At 46.6% G+C, this 17,434-nt stretch overlaps 1 long non-coding RNA gene across 1 annotated transcript in view; it reads left to right on the forward strand.

The window, feature by feature from the left end:
- Positions 1–563: 563 nt before the first annotated feature.
- Positions 564–17,434, forward strand: part of LOC138745772 (uncharacterized) — a 29,068-nt gene continuing 12,197 nt past the window's right edge. The window contains exons 1-2 of the long non-coding RNA XR_011346501.1: positions 564–1,587; positions 3,900–3,995. This is a non-coding gene — a long non-coding RNA (uncharacterized lncRNA). The remainder of the gene's footprint in view (positions 1,588–3,899; positions 3,996–17,434) is intronic.

Here is a 17,434-nt window from a genome sequence, read left to right on the forward strand (position 1 = left end):
CATTTTAAACACATGGTACGTCAGGATCAGAAGGATTGGAGCATTATTGTTCAGGTGACACAATTTAAAAAATAACATCTAACTTTATGAAGAATGTGATACTACAACAGGAAAAACGGATGGAATCAGACACATTCTATGAGCATTGGGAAGCAAAAAATGGATTGGTTTTCCATCCCTTCCTCAGCGACCCAATGACCCCAACAGGTCCTCCCCGACCTGCGACCATAGTGTAGTCCAAAATATCAATCAGACCCCACAATGGTCGCAAGTCGGCGTTTTGCCCCCGTGCGAGGAGCCCTGAAGTCTTAGAGCCTATTTTTAAAATCAAATGATTTGACAAACGAGAACAGTCACAGGATTGACTTTGTGACTCAGGGTCCATTAGCTGGGGGCAGCCATCTTAATTTCTGTGCGCATGCGCCAGTGGTCAGTTGCCACTTGCGAAAGGGTTCGCTTCGTCGCCCTCAATCGGCACATGCGTATCTGCAACATATGCGCGAACTCACCACGCATGCGCAAACAGACCTGCCAATCACCTGCCCCCGCCCCTTCCCGCCCCTTCCCGCTGCAAGTAACCTAGCGGCCTCCAGCCTCGCCCTGTCGGCGGCATCAAACCTCGTATCGACGCCTCGGCTCCACCCAAACACCCCGCCGGTACCGGCCGCTCCCGGGTGGGGCCCGGTGGGCTGCGGGTCGCCCGCTTTCCCTCGACCGCGCGGCTGAGGAAGGTCCCGGCGCTGCCGCCAACTTCTTCCCTTTAGGCCCGTGGCGACGGACCCCGAGCAGACGACGCTGCCGCAAATGTCCCGCCTCCTCACAGCAAGAGCCAATCAACCCGCGAACCCGCCCATCAATCCAACCCGACTTCAGCGTCCAATCAAATAGCGGCCTCACCGAATCAACCCGTTGTCTCGCGTAACTGAAGCAACCAATCAGCGAGCGAGCGAGCGAATACACAGGTGAACCCAATGAGCATCAGAAGACAAATCAAGCAGTCGAAGGATCAGAAGACCCTTCGGCCCTTCCACTTTTTACTAATCCAACAACAATCAAATCCTTGGGAAACACAGGATCACTTTGACCTGGCTCCAGGATTCCTCTGATCTCAAGCAATACATTGTACCCCAACTGCAAGGGAGACTATTTATTCTCAATCTTTCCTTCATATTTATTACCGCTTCCAATTTAATGTCTGCTACTTTTTTCAAAGTATCTACATCTAAGTTCAATGCATATGATCCCTCTATGAGTGGGTACGGCAATAAACTCATCACAAGTCCACGGATCCCAATTTCAAATGCACCTTCAAAAGCGGAGAGAATTCCAAGGATATTACATTTTCATTGAAGACATTTCTTAAAGTCTAAGCAGCTGATCGGTTATTGGGAAATTGTGACACTTGGTGTTCGGCTCCTTTGCATTATCCTCTCTCGATCCGTGCTGCTGTGTCCTCTCATAATGTTGTAAGGTCATCTCCCTTTTTACCAACGACCAAGAGATCCACATTCAAACTTTCCTTCTATCACCTGCTTAAAACACCCCAGAAACAAATCTGACGATCTTTGTGCACTTCTCATGCTTCAGGTAAGGAAACTGTACACGTGACTCCCGATGTAAGATGAGCAAGACCATTCGATGTGAAATTTGAGCATGCGCGCTACTGTGATGGGTGGAAAGGCGGACACACGCCCAAAAATTCAAAGTCAAAGACTCCTTTATTACACTCACAGCTCTGCTTCTATTCTCTCCCTGCTGCTGTTGACTGGAGTGATGTCACATCCATGCCGGCCTCCAATTGTTCGGTGTTCCCTTCTTTGTTGATTCCTGCCGTGCGCGTTGTCCCCTGGTATGAAAGTTGTTGGTCCCCGTGGACTCTGAACAGTTGCCACATTCGTCGGCTATCTTGTGTACAGGGTGGCATCCCAGTTAGCATGATGCCCCACCTCCCTAGAACCAGCGCTGTTCGCTGCTTTCGGTCGCCTATATCTGGGTCGTGGGGGCTGAATTTGCGAATGTCCAGATGTGCTGGTTTGAGGTGGTCAATGGTGAAAGTCTCTTCCTTTGCACCGATATCCAGCACACTCACCATGATGTGTGGAATGAATGATACACACCCGTGAAGTCGAAGTCGAAGACTGGTTCGTTGAAATGGCAGCTCTGCTTATATACTCTCCCGCTACTGATGACAGGTCTTTCGAGACGGCAAAGCCAGCCTCGGATTGGTGGGTGTTCTCGCCATTGCTCATTGCTTCCCACTGTGCGGGATGTCACCTGAGACGAAGATGATTGGTTGCCGCAGGATCTGTGTAGTCACCGCGTTCGTCATCCATCTTGTGTACTGGCTTTCGTCCTGGTGAGCAGGCCGCCTCAACCATATATTGTGGAAGAATATGGACCCCATATTTACAAAGGTGGCTCTAACATTCCCTTTCTCCTTAAGGCCTCAGTTTTTGAAAAGGAACGTTAAAGTAATTGGTTCTCCTGTTGGGGGACCCTTGTCCTCATTTTTCTTCTTTTTCTTTTAGCAAGGGGATGGAGGGGAGATGGGGTGGTTTAATGGGGGGGGGGATTTCTTTATTCTTTCTTTTAACTATGACAAGTGTATTTATATTTTATTTGTGTTATTATTAATTGTGTGAATTCTTTGTGGATTTTATTTACAAATAATATTTTTTAAAAATGATCAGAGGTCAATCCACAGGACGTAAAGTGGGCTAGAGCAACACTGGGGACACCCTCCTGCTCCCCACCACCCCAAATATCAATGTGATCCACTATGATCATTGACAAAATCATCGAGGCCCCCTTCACACGGCCAACAGCATCATCCAGCTAATCCCGTCGGGAAAGAGATCCAGGACTTTCAGAGCCAGTACCACTAGACCCAGGAACAGCCTCTTCCTCCAGGCAGGGAGAACGTGGAACGATTGATGAGCTGCTCATACAAATACTCCTCCACTCTGCTATTTATTCAACAATATCGAGTAATTTTTCTGGACGTGCTGCACATGTATCATTTGTCTGTTGTGTGAGGGCTTGGTTGTGTGTTTGCGTATGTTTACCCCAAGAACTCTGTTTTATCAGGTCGTACTTGTGCTATCCAAGGGTAATAAATTTGATCTTGTACTCTGGAGCGGGTGCAGAATAGATTTTCTGGATCGGAGAATGTATCTCATGAAGCAAAGTTGACTGAGTAGGGCTTTTCTCTTCCCCTCCCCCCAACCCCGCAAAATTGACTTTATTTACAAATTATTTCCAAAGAGGAAGACCGTTCCAAGTCTTTTCTCCTCCTCCTGTTGTATCCAGATATTCCCTTCACTACACATTGCTGCATATGTCTCTGTTTACCTTCATTGCCACCACTTTGATACCGTGTGGTTACTGCCCCCCTCTGCTGTTGGAGGAGTTCCCCTTGCTCTCAGCCTCTCAGTGCACGGTTATGGAAGGATTATGATCCATCCCCATAGTGCCTTCGTGTTGGCTACGCCAAGCCTCCGTGCATCCCTCAGCTTGTACCCCTGCAGCCTGGAATGTGCCAGTCGGCAGCGGTCCCTCCCCGACATATCCGCTTGCTGAAAGACTGACAGGACACGTTTAACATAGAACATGAGAGCACAGTACAAGCACTTCAGCCCGCGATGTTGTGCCGACCGATGTATTCATACCAAAATAAAAATAACTAACCCCTTCCTCCCTCAAAACCCTCCATTTTTCTTTCATCCACGTGACTCAGAGCCTCTTAAATGCCCGTAAGGTTTCAGCCTTCACCACCACCCCAGTTCTAGGGCTCGTCCCATGTCCATGACCTGGTACCCATACACTGAATTCCCTCCCCTTGTCACCCTCCTGCTCCCCCCACCCCGAGCCAGTAGTGAAGGTGGTTTCTGTCCCAACAGGTGTTGTGGACCTCAACCAGGGAGCAGATCCGGGAGATGAACCCAAACTGCAACGAATTCAGCTTCCCGCAGATCAAAGCACGTCCGTGGGCCAAGGTGAGTGACCCGAGGTGAACCAGAGCTCCAGGGGTGGTTTATTCCTCTGGGTCCTTCCCTAATACTGTCCCCTGTCAGCCACCTGGCCCTTCCCCAAAGCCCTCATCTCCCACCAGTCCTGTCCCCAAACCCCTCCCCCTGCTGAGATCATCCCCAAAATACTGTCAGGCCTGTCAACAAAGCCCCTATTCCCCACTGAGCACATCCCCAATGCTCCACCCATTGCTTGGACCGTCTCCAGAGCTCCTGTCTCCCACCAGGGCTTTCAACAAGCCCCTGTCCCACAACATGCCCAGCCGAAAGTCCCTGTCCCCGTCCCCCACACCAATTCACCTGTATCCAAAGGCCCAACATCAGGTCTGTCCTCCCACCAGACCAGTTCCATCACTGGGACACTCTCCAATCGATTACCCATCACAACTACCCCACCAAAGTTCTTTAAACTTCCCATTCCCCCACCCACAGGCCTTGGTATCTGAGCTGTTCCTAGGACCCCTAGACAGTGAAGATGTGGGAAGGGCAGCGCCCCATACCTTCACAAAGCTGGGGAATCCCCTGACCCTTGGCACACAGATATCTATCCCATCTGAGCCAGTCCTCTCTCTCTCTCTCTCCCCCCACCATCCTGGAGAATGTGGCCCAGTTCAGCTAGCTGCTACAGTACACACTGCCCTTCACCTCTTCCCCAGGACTCCTGCTCCCACTTGTCCTTCAACGAGCTGTGTGCCCACAGCCAGGAGCTTCCCCCTCCTAGTTACCCTTGGCCCTGTGGGTGAATGGGTGGGACATGACAAAGGTTTGTAGGTGGTGGAATTGGGGTAAGAAAGTTTGGGTGAGACCTGGGAAAGAGAACGGTGATCATCCGGCCGGTGTGAGGCATTGAAGATGGAGTCAATGGGCAGTCCCCTGCCGGGTCCATCCCCCAGCATTTCTATCTCCAAAACTGACCCCGCCAGGTCCATCCTCAATATCATCCCCTTCCGGGTCCATCCACAATCCCGTCCTCTGCTGGGTCCAACCCCAAACCGTCCCCCGCTGAATCTGTCCCCAATACCGTCCCCCGCCGGGTCCATCCCCAATTCTGTGCACGCCGGGTCCATCCAAAATCCCGTCTCCCTCCGAGTCCATCCCCAATCTCACCTCCCGCTGGGTCCATCCCCAATCTTGTCCCCCACTGGGTCCAACCCCAATACCGTCCCCCACCTGATCCATCCCAATACCATCCCCAACCGGATCCATTCCCAAACGCATCCCCGCCGGGTCCATCAACATCCCATCTCCTGCTGAGTCCATCCCCAATGCCATTCCCAACTTGGTCTGTCACTAATTCTTTTGCCCAACAGGTCCTCCCACAAACCCACTGGTCTCTCCCCAAAGCCCCTGACCCCCACTAGGTCTATTTCCAAAGCCATTGTCCCCCACCGGCTGGTCCCCAAAACTCCAGCCTCCCCACGGGATCTGTCCTGAAGCCCCAGCCCTCATGTCTGTCATGTCTGTCCTCCCACTGGTCCGATCCTCTCGATCACCATTCAGAACTACCCCACCCCAATTCCCGAACCTCCCCCTTCCCCCACTGACAGGCCTTGGAACCTGAGCTGCTCCTGGGACCCCCAGATGGTGGAGATGTGGGGAGGGCAGTGGTCCAGTCTCCTTGCCAGTGGCAGTGTCCCAGACCTTCACCGAGCTGGGGAATTCCCTGACCCTTGGCACCGGGACATCTGTCCCATCTGAGCCAGTTCTCTCTCTCCCCCCACCCTGGAGGCTGTGACCCTGTGTAGCTGGCTGCTAAAGTACACACTGCCCTTCACCTCTTGCCCCAGGACTCCTGCTCTCACTTGTCCTTTGACAAGCTTTGTGACTACAGGCTGGACCTGCCCCCACTTTGCTACCCTTGGCCCTGTGGGCGAGTGGGTGGGCCATGACGAGGGGGTTGTAGGTGATGGAATTGGGTAAGAAAATTTGGGTGAGTGCCAGAAGAGACTGGTGATCATCTGGCCAGGGAGAGGCATTAGGGACAGAGTCACTGGGCTGGGGTCAAAGTCTCAGGGAAACAAGGGCACTGGAATTGGAAGCAATCACAGCTAATGGAAAGAAGGAGGAAGAACCATGGGAATCATTGAGAGTGGCGAGGTTAGTGCTGCGGTTAGAAAAACGCTGATAAGGGGCCAGCGAGCCGGGTTCAAATTTGACAGTGTCTCTGGGGAGTTGTACATTCTTCCTGTATCTGCGTGCATTTCCACCAGTTGCTCCTGGTCCTTCCCCAATTTAAAACGTACCGGGGGTTGTAGGTCATTGGTGTAATTGAGTGGTTGTGGCTCAGAGGCTGAAAGGGCCTGTTCCCGGGCTGCATGTGTCAATCTAAAATCTCCATCTAAAATGATAGTCCTGCCTGTCATGAATTATTTAAGGATTCAACTCAAAAGTGTGGTCCAGATTGACAACTCCGAAACCATCCTTTTGGCCCTTCTTTTCTGATGGCCAAGCTGCTTGCAAACAGTCCATATCCCTCTCATCCTTTTCATTCCACGGACCCATTCAACTCGCATTGCATTGTCAATCTCACGGCCTGTTGGAAGAAGTTATTTCCCTGTCTGGCAGCCTGATTTTGTTCCTCCATATCTCCTTCCTGATGGTAGTGGGTCAAAGATGCTGTGTGCTGGATGTCTGCGGGTCTATTTACAGGCCCCATCCCTGGACAATCAGAGGCCCCTTGTCTCGAAGTCCCATCCATGTGGCCTCTCACTCATCAATCCCTCATCGGTACACAACTGCCCCTTCCTTACCTACCTCTACCAGCCCTTAGTATCCTCATGACAGTTCCAGGCACCTGATATGTCGACCCTTGATCACCTAAACCATTGGAATAACCAGCGCCTTCTCCCCTCGAGAGCCCGAGGGAATCTGCACCCTCAGCAGTGTCCTGCTTGTGCACCATCGAATGCCCTCCATCCCCTTCCACTGGTTCCCTGCTGTTATCAGGCTCCTGGATGGACCCCACCCTGGCAAAACTACCCATATTTTCACTGATCCCTCTGTACCTCTACATTCCGTCCAGGGGTCAGGGTTGTGCTGTGGGACTGGTGGAGAATAAAACAACAATATCAGGAGACAGGGAGCAGTGTAGAGACCCCCAGATCTGCAAGATGGGGACAGTGCAGAGACCCCCAGCTCCAGGAGACAGGGAGCAGCACAGAGACCCCCCAGTTCTGGAAGACCGGCTGAGTTGTACACAAGTCTGGAAGTGGCTGGACCAGGAAGTATACAAATCTATGTTTCAGGGTAAACTGGAACAAAAGCGAGGAATGCACTTTGATAAATTAGTCCGCTGTCCTCTTCACAGTCAGATCTGACTACCTGAAGGTGTCGGGGAACTGGCTTGAAGAGGCCGAGGCATGCAACAAAAAAATGGTCAGAGCCGATTGTAAAAGTCCACCAGAAACTGGGTCTGTGGGAATGACATTCCCTCTCAGTAATGGGGAAGAACCTGGTCATCAGGTGCAAGGTGCTCTCGGTACTGCTGCGTGTGATGCAGGCGTGGCCCATCCCACACACCTCTGCCCTGGCTATTACCAGAGCAGTTTCCCTCTTCATGTGGGGATCCAAAATGGATGGAGTTGGAAGGAGGTCCATGTACGTTGCCAGACTATGGTGTTATGAGCCTAAAGGACCCCAAAACCCAGCAGCAATAGACATTCACCAGGACGAGTAGTTATATAAAGATAAGTTGTTTTTAATTATCTTTAAACATGAAAACAGAATCAAACTTTAACTTATCTCTATTAACTTAACTAACCTTAATCCCCTTCTAAGTCTAAGTGCACGTGTATGATGTGTGTGTAAATTTAAGAAAAGTTATTTGGTTCACAGTTCAATCTCACTTCTCATTCTTCTAAGTTCATTAGTTGTAGGCAATTCTAATACTGTGCATGGAATTGAACATGTATAAAGTTCATCAGGCTTTGCAACTCAGGAAAGTTCTGTAGGGTTTGCAGAGAGAGATTTGTTGTTCCAGGATTTTCACAACTGAGCTACCACCATTAGTCACCACAATGTCTCGCTGATAAAACTTGGCCCATCAGGGTTCTCCAGATGATAACTTCTTTCTTTCAGGCTAGCACTGTGGTCCTTCCTGTTTCATTTATTCCGAGAGTAACATCAGGCTGCTAGCACTTCCAGCGAGCACCTAGGATTAGGTGGAGGTTAAACATGTGGCTCAAGGGGTGGAGTCAGAGACTGGGTTTCAATTCTTGGACAACTGGGACCTTTTTTGGGGAAGCTGGGACCTATACCATAATGATGGGTGACATCTTAATCTCAGAGGGACCAGACTCCTGGTGGGAGCATTTGCTAGGGCTGTCAGGAGGGGTTTAAACTGATATGGTTAGGAACAGGGTTTCAGGTTAGGCAGGACAGTAGGGTCAGGGTTAGTAGGATAAGGAAAATAATTTGAGGGAGGAAAAGCAGGAAGTAGTAAACAGATACTGCAATGAAAATTGTGAGAATGGTAGATAGGAGGATATGCAGAAGGTAGGATGTTGGAGATCCCTGAGTTGTATTTATTTTAATGCGAGAATTAATGTGGATTGACATGTGGCATTATGATGTGTGGCCATTAGCAAGACATGGTTGAAAGAAGGTTGTGACTGGCAGTTGAATGTTCCACGATTTTGCTGCTTCAGATGTGACAGAGTTGGTGGATTAAGAGGGGGAGGTGGGCATTACATGTCAGGGAGGATATTACAGCAGTGCTGAGGCAAGATAGACTGCAGGGCTCGTCAAGAGAGGCAGTGTGGGTATAGCTGAAAAATAAGAAGGGTGAGGTTATTATTATGGGGTATATTATAAGCCTCTAAATGGGGAAAGGGAACGAGGAGAGCAAATGTGCAAGGAAATAGGTGGGATATGCAGTTGAAATAGGGTGGTGTTGGTTGGGGATTTCAATTTTCCAAATATTGATTGGGAAATGCAGTCAGTAAAAGGGCAGGATGGCTTAGTATTTATGCATTGTGTTCAGGATTGCTTTTTGCAGCAATATGTTGAGACGCCAACTAGAGTGGGAGCAGCGTTCGATCTGTTGTTTGGGAATGTAATGGGACAGGTGACAGAGGAGAGCGTTAGGGAGAACTGTGGATCCAGTGATCATTTTGACATACTCTTAAGAACTTGAAGAGGGAAATTAGAAAGGCAAAAAGAAGGGATGAAGTGTCCATAGCTAATAAGGCGAAGGAGAATCCTCAGGGTTTTTTCAGATATGTGAACAGTTAAAGGAGGGTTCAACACAGAATAGGTCGACTGGATGATGGGACCAGTGAACTATTTCAGGAACCGTATGAGATGGAGAAATATTGAACAATTTTTTCTCGTCTGTATTCACGAGGGAAACGGACATTGGGCAATACAAGATAAGAGAGGCAAAGGGGTTAGTTATGGAAAGGATAAGGTTTAGTAAAGTGAGAGGTTTGCAGTTTCTTGGGTCAATTCAAGTGGATAAGTCTCCTGGTCCTGATGGGATTTTTCCCAGGACTTTAAGGGAGGTCAGGGAACAAATAGCGGGGGCACTGACAGCGATTTTTCAAAGATCACTGGAGGAGGGTGTGGTGCCGCGGGATTGGAGGGTTGCAAATGTAGCTCTGTTGTTCAAATAAGGCAGTAGGTGGAGTCCAAGTAATTATCGGCCAGTAAGTTTGACTTCCGAGTGGGGAAGATTATGGATGGTATACTTCGAGATAGTATGTACAAATATCTGGATAGGCAGGGATAGATCAGGGGCACCCAGCATGGGTTTGTGAAAGGAAAGTCATGTTTGATGAATCTTGTTGATTTTTTTTGAAGAGTTGACAAGAAAAGTGGATGAAGGTCGGGTGGTTGATGAGATCTATTTGAATTTTAGTAAGGCTTTTGATAAGGTTCTGCATGTAGGGTTATTTAGGAAGGTTCAGTCATTAGGGAATAATAGATAGTGGAATGGGTTCAGAAGTGGCTGGGAGATAGACAGCAGAGAGTCATGGTGGACAACTATATGTCATGTTGGAAGCCTGTGACAAGTGGAGTGCCTCAGGGATCGATGCTGGGTCCCTTGTTGTTTATCATTAATATTAATGATTTAGAGGAGGGTGTGGTTAACTAGGTAAGCAAATATGCAGACGATATGAAAATAGGGGTAGTGGTGGACAGTGAGGTAGATTTTCTTGGAACAAAAGGATTTGGTTTGTTTGGAAAAGATGGCAGATGGAATTTAATGTTGACAAGTGTGAGGTGCTGCATTCCGGAAAAAAAAATACAAATAGAACATATGCAGTTAAGGGGAGGGGGTAGAGGAATGAAGAGGAACAGAGGGATCTTGGAGTTATGGTACAGAGTTCACTGAAGGTGGGTTCCCAGGTAGACAGGGTGGTTAAGAAGGCATATGACATGCTGGCCTTCATAAATCATAGCATAGGCTAGAGTGCAGCTGTTTAAGGCATTGGTGAGGCCATGTTTGGAGAATTGTGTTCCGTTCTGGTCTCCAAATTATAGGAAGAATATAGATAAGGTGGAGAAGGTGCAGAGATTTATAAGAATGTTGCCTGGCTTACAGCATCTGGATTACAGGGAGAGATTAAGGAGACTGGGACTTTATTGATTGGGATGTAGACGAATGAGAGGGGACAATATAGGTATTTAAAATTATGAAAGGAATAGATAGACGAGACATGGACAGACACTTTCCCGTGAGGGAAGGGAAGGTTGGAACAAGAGGCCATGAGTTAATGGTAAGGAGGCAAAACTTCTGGAGAAATTTTAGAGGATGCTTCTTCACTCAGAGAGTGGAGGCAGAATGAAATGATCTTCCGAATGAGATAGTTGCGGCAGGATCCCTTCTGTCATTTAAGAGAAGGTTGGATGTGTAAATGGAGGTGAGGGGGTTGGAGGGATATTGGCGGAAATCGGGAGGATTGAGCTAATGGAGTTGTTCTAGTGAACCGGTGCGGTCTCAAAAGGCCGACATGGCCTGTTTCTGCTCTGTAAATGGTTATATGGTTACATGGTGACACAGTTTTCATTTCAATGTCCCATCTCTCGTTACACAACTCTCTGCTCTCCACGTTCATGCTGCACATTTCTTCACTGCTGTTATGGCTGGACTCAGAAAATGTTTTTGATATTTATTCAACTTCAGTTTTGTATCTGCTTCATATCTCTGACCAAGCACAAATATTCTCACATCCTTTTGTATTTTAATCTTCATAATTTGTCCTAATAATAGACTGAAATCCTTCCACTTTTACACAGGTCCAAACCGAATGGAAAGAAAAGTCTCAATCACCTGATTACATTGAAAACATTTCTCGGAATAATTGGAGATAAGTCCATTTAATTTATATGTAGTATAGCAGAATTGATGTGGAGTTTTTTATTTTTATATCTGGCATTAATCATACTTGTAACACTCTTGACACAATCCTGACCCTATTTCTTCTTGAATTTGTATATTTCAATCTTCACACCACTCTGAACAGCTTCTTTCTGAAATCGTCACATCCAAGCCCGACTCCCATCTTTCTCCTGACCTCTGCTACCCTGGTTTTGCATTTTCTCTCTGGAGAGCATCGTACATTTCATTGATAACTTTGGGTGTATTTCCCATCCAACTCTTTGTTCCATTTCACTAATTTTATGTGGAGTCAATGTTGGTCCCTATCTTTCTCTTAAGAACGATCTAAGCGGGAGAAAACAGAAGAAGGTCCCACTTGCCTCTCCGTATTTGTGTTTAATTGTTTGAAGAATTTCTTCCATGTAGCGTCTTCAAAATATCTTATACTCTGTCATAACATAAATTTAATATTCTATTTCCTCTGTTCATAGGCAATAACACATTTTGACATACTTTGCTTCCCCTCCTCCATTGTTGTCACATTCGTGTGGGTCCCACAGATTAAGAACCAGACCAAAGCGGAGGTACAAAGCACACATTTATTTCGGGGATGGAAACAGGAAAACAGGGTTGATATGTTAGGCAAGCCTCTACACTTCTAATTAGGAGGGAGAAACCGACAGAGACGGGGAAATTACATGAACATACACATTCAACATTCAGGATCAAGGTGATAAAAGGTGAGGAGGAATGCAGTGGTCATTGGGGACTCCATTGTCAGAGGTACAGACAAGAGATTCTGTGAGCCAGATAGGTATACCCGCATGGCGTGCTGCCTCCCTGGTGCAAGGGTACGGGAATATCTCAAATCGGGTCCAGAGTATTCTGAAAGGAGACTGAGCAGCATGATGTCTTGGTACATGCCTCATTGGGTACCAATGACATAGATAAAAAGAGGGAGGAGGTACTAAAAAGGGATTACAGCGAGCTGGGACAGAAGTTAAGAAAAAGGACCGCCAGGGTGGTGATCTCTGGATTGCTACCTGTGCCAAGTGCAACTGAGGACAAAAATGGAAGGTTAAGACAAATGAATGTGTGGCTGAGGGGCTGGTGTAAAAGACAGGGTTTTGGCTTCTTGGATCATTGGGATCTCTTTTGGGGAAGTCATGACCTTTACAAGAACGATGGGTTACACCTAGACCCAAAATGGGTCAATATATTGGCAGCTAGGTTTGGTACAGCTGTCGGATGCGGTTTAAACTAATTTGGCAGGGGGATGGGAACCTGTATGATAGGGCAAAGGACAGGAAAGATAAAATAGGAAAAGTTAGGTTGGGCAGCGAAAGTAAAAAAATCAGAAAGAGCAGGGAAGGTAAAAAAAGCACATTTGAAGGCTTTATATCTTAATGCAAGCATTCGGAACAAGGTAGATGAATTGGCTGTGGACATTGAGACAAACAAATACGATTTGATTGGGATTACAGAAACATGGCTGCAAGGTGGGCAAGCCTGGAAACTTAACATCCCGGGGTATACGATATTTAGGAGGGATTGGCAAGAAAGAAAAGGGGGTGGGGTAGCACTGATGGTGAGAGAAGGGACCGACACGATTGACAGAAAGGATATTAACTCGGAAGATACCGAATCTATATGGGTAGAACTGAGGAATAGCAAGGGGCGGAAAACGTTAGTGGGGGTGGTATATAGGCCTCCAAATAGTAATGTAGAGGTGAGGGAAGGCATAAAAAGAGAAATTAGATAAGGGAACAGCTGTCAGAGACTTTAATTTACATATTGATTGGACTAGTCAAATTTGTAAAAATACTGAGGAGGAGGAGTTCCTTGAATGTTTACGGGACGGTTATCTAGACCAATATGTCGAGGAACCAGCTCGGGAGCAGGCCATTTTAGACTGGGTATTATGCAATGAATAGGGGCTAATCAGCAATCTTGTTGTACGAGGTCCTTTGGGTAGGAGCGATCACAATATGATCGAATTCTCACTCGACATGGAGAGTGAAGAAATTAAAACCGAGACTAAGGTCCTGAATTTAAATAAAGGGAATTATGATGGTATGTGATGGGAGTTGAGTAAGATTGATTGGGTGGTGTGTATCGGGGGGTGGGGGGTTGACGGTGGATAGACAATGGAAAGCATTCACAGATCTAATGGAAGAATTGCAGAAATCGTTTATACCAGTTTGGCATAAAAATAAACCAAAAAAGGTGACTCAATCGTGTATAACAAGGGATATTAGAGACAGCATTAGGTCCAAAGAGAGAGAATATCAATTGGCGAAAAAAGTACCAAATCCGAAGACTGGGAACAGTTCAAGATGCAGCAAAGGAGGAGAAAGGGATTAATCAAGAGGGTAAAAATAAATTACGAGAGTAAGCTTGCAGCAAATATAAAAACCAACTGCAAAAGCTTTTATAGATATGTCAAGAGGAAAAGATTGGTGAAATCCAGAGTAGGTCCTGTTAGAAATAGAAGTACCTTTAAAGAAATTGCTCGAGAGACAAATATTGAGAACAAAGAACATTTATTACAACAACAATGCAAAGTTGGGTGCTTCCCCTTACCCTGGGAATACACACATACACTGGGGCTCACCCAACTTTTATACAGTAAATTTCAGGATCAGAATACCCTCCCTCTTACATTCTTCTGCCCCCTGGATGGGTTTGGCAGAGGCAATCCTTCCTGCCTACGTGCAGTTTCAGTAGACTTGGAGGACCAGGGGGTATCCTGTCGGTGTCTTCTTATGCCATTATTCCCATTGTCTTTATTCACATCCTAGCCCTTGTCCCCGTTCACACCTTCCCGACTCTCAGGGCTACAGTCCCTTCATCTGCAGGGTTCGTTAATCTTGTCTAGGGTTTACTAGTTAAATATGCATACTTGAAAAATCTGTTGTATGGCTTACTAATTATATATGTATAACTTGCTAATACTGTCTAAGGTCTTCTAATTATTTATGCAAGCCTTGCTAATTCTATCTGGGGCTTGGCGACCCTTATCTCGTTCAGACTAACTCTACTTCTATTCTCAATTGTCTGTCCTTCTCTCCTTCATTCAGTGAACTTGCTGGTGTAGGAGATTCTTATCTTACTCAGACAGTGTCAGCTTCCTGCCTTCTAATATCCATGTCTCATGTTGTTTGCACTGGCTTCATTCATTTACTTATGTATCAATTTTATTTTCTTCATTTCTTCATGTTCATAGTGCAATGTCAGTTTTTATCATCTCTCACAATCCTCACTTTTCTTTTAGATCAGTAATACTGATCTCACGCAATGATCAGTGTTACTGACCTCAGTGTTACTGGTCTCTCACAATCCTCCGTTTTCTTTTAGATCAGTATTACTGATGCGGTAAAGTGGAACTTGTCGGTTTTCCCAGCTGGTCAATAAACGGATAGCAGTTTCCATGTCCTCAGAAAGATGTTGGGAAGCGTACATCCTTTGGGTGTAAGTGTTCTGACGAAAGGGTTGATGAGTTAAACGATGTGTACCAGTCTGTATGTAGGGAAGCAGTAAGATGGTGAGAGTAATGAGTCCAGCTGTTAAAAGGGTTGCGAGTATCAGGTTCCAGTAACCGGTGAAAAGTCCAGTCCATCCCGCAGAGACCGAGGTTGCAAAGTCTGTCCCTGGGCATGGGAAGTTTTTTGACGTCCTGAAGAAGTGTTCTTAACCGCCTGCCCGTTATGAGTAGTGTCTTTAAGGAGTCTTTCACAAGTGCTGCGTTCAGCAGCGAAGCTGTAATCGAGAGGCAGGCGGTGTTGTTGAAGTGTGTCTGGTAAACGTTGTTTATCTTCAGCCCGTAACCTCAGGGCCATTGTGTTGTGTTGGATGATAATGCCCAAGGCTGCATGGAGTCTGATTAGATGTTTCAGATGGCAAGGAGCGTTAGCGATCTGTAGCCGCTGTTGCCTTTTATAACTGGAACTTCCCTTAACGATGCAGTAGTAAGGATTGTAAATGCCGGCGGAACCCAAAGGATGTTTGAGAAAAGACCAGTCTGGGGAGGATTGTGCATTACGATTAGAAATGTGTGTAACAGTCTGAGTAGAATTGAAGTTGTGAGTCGAAGCCTGTCTGTGTACATTAGCAAAAGTCTTCTCTCTCTCTCTCTGACAGGTGCATTGGTTACTGACATTCAGTGTGTCTGTGTCATAACGCTTTAGAACTCATACCTTTAATATCTATGTGGGAAGTTAAGTGATTGTCTCTACAGCTGTTCTGGTCCCCTGGTCTGTATTGGAATCACTTATTAAAACATATCTTACTATGGCTAAAAACTAAATCTACACCTTGTCTAAACTCTAAAGGAAAAAAATTGTGACCTCTGCTGCCCCTATTCCAGGAGGACTTAATACATTGTGAGTAATTAAGTGATGTCCCAGAAATGGAGAAGCAACAATTAAACAATACAATAAAGAATAAAAACAACATTACGGCACTTTCTCACGGCGTAGTGTAAGTTTCAGGTCAGAAGGATGAGGCACTGCACGCCAGGTGGAGGGTTGAGTTTGACTGTCTTGATCCTGTGGTTCGGTAGCTGGTTTAATCCATTGGATGTGGGTCCAGCCTTTTTCTCTTGTTCGCACGGCAGCGTCTGAAATCAAAAGTGCACAGTAGGGACCATCCCAGGCAGGTTTCAGTTGGTTATCTTGCCATGCTTTGACATAAACCCAATCACCAGGTTTAATAGAATGGATAGGAAATTCCAGGGGTGGAGTTTGGGCTAATAATCCCTTCTGTTTCAGGACATGTATAGAAGTAGAAAGATCCTGTAGAAATTTTGAAATGTATTAATCATTAGCCTCAGGGATAGGGGTATCAGTGTGGAATCCCATAAATGGAAGTCCAAACATCATTTCGTATGGTGAGACTGCAAGGTCTTTACGAGGGGCTGTGCGAATTCTAAGCAGGGCTAATGGTAAAGATTTAATCCAGGAGAGGCCAGTCTCTTCATGAAGTCGAGTAAGTTGATTTTTCAAAGTTTGATTCATTCTTTCAACTCGACCTGAACTTTGGGGATGCCATGGGGTATGTAGTTGCCAGTCTATTCCCAGTTTCTTGCAGACACCCTGGAGAACCTGAGAGGTAAAATGTGTTCCTCGGTCTGAATCAATGGTTTGAATCAGACCATATCTTGGAATCACAGATTCAATAAGTATTCCGATTACAGTGATAGCTCGATCATTCGGGGTGGGGAAAGCTTCAACCCATCGTGTAAAATGATCACCCATGACTAGAAGGTATTTGTAAATACCAATTTTAGGAAGTTCTGTAAAATCAACTTTTATGCGTTGAAACGGGCGAACTGCTATGTCGCGACCGCCAGGCAGTACAGGGCGCATAGATTTCTTATTGATTCTCTGACAGATCGGACAGCTGTGAGTAGTACGTTTAGCTATTGTATATATACCGGAGCAGTGTAAGGATCGTTGAAAGGCATCAACAAGCCCCTGAGTTCCCCAATGTGTCTGTTGGTGTAGCTGATCTACCACTTGGCGGGCTAATGCTTTGTTAAGGACTTGACGTCCATCTGCCGTCCACCACAACCTGTCGGCTGTTTGGCGAAATCCCTGATCTTTCATTGAGACCTCCTCTTCCCGTGAAAAGATGGGGGTTTTTTTAATCTCTAGTGGTGTGGGCAGTAATAGGTGGATGTGAATAGTTTCCGCAAGTGCAGCCTGTTTGGCAGCTGCATCAGCCTGTCTGTTGCCCTGAGCTTCAGGACTGTCACCACTTTGATATCCTCGGACATGTACTACGGCTATTTCAGTCGGGAGCGTCAGAGCATCTAGGGATTGGACAATTACGTGTTCATGGGCTAACTTCTGTCCTTTACCAGTTATCATTCCCCGTTCTTTCCAGATCTTCCCAAAGGTGTGGACTACACCAAAAGCGTACTTAGAGTCAGTGTAGATAGTCTCTATTTTGTTCTCTAAGCCGTGGAGTGCTCTACATAGGGTGTATAATTCACAGGATTGCGCTGACCAATGACCAGGGAGGCGACCGGCTTCAATCACTAGTCCTTGCTTCCCATCCACTACACTGTACCCACTATAGCGAG

Source organism: Narcine bancroftii, chromosome 11, assembly GCF_036971445.1.
Source record: "Narcine bancroftii isolate sNarBan1 chromosome 11, sNarBan1.hap1, whole genome shotgun sequence".
Lineage (NCBI taxonomy): Eukaryota > Metazoa > Chordata > Chondrichthyes > Torpediniformes > Narcinidae > Narcine > Narcine bancroftii.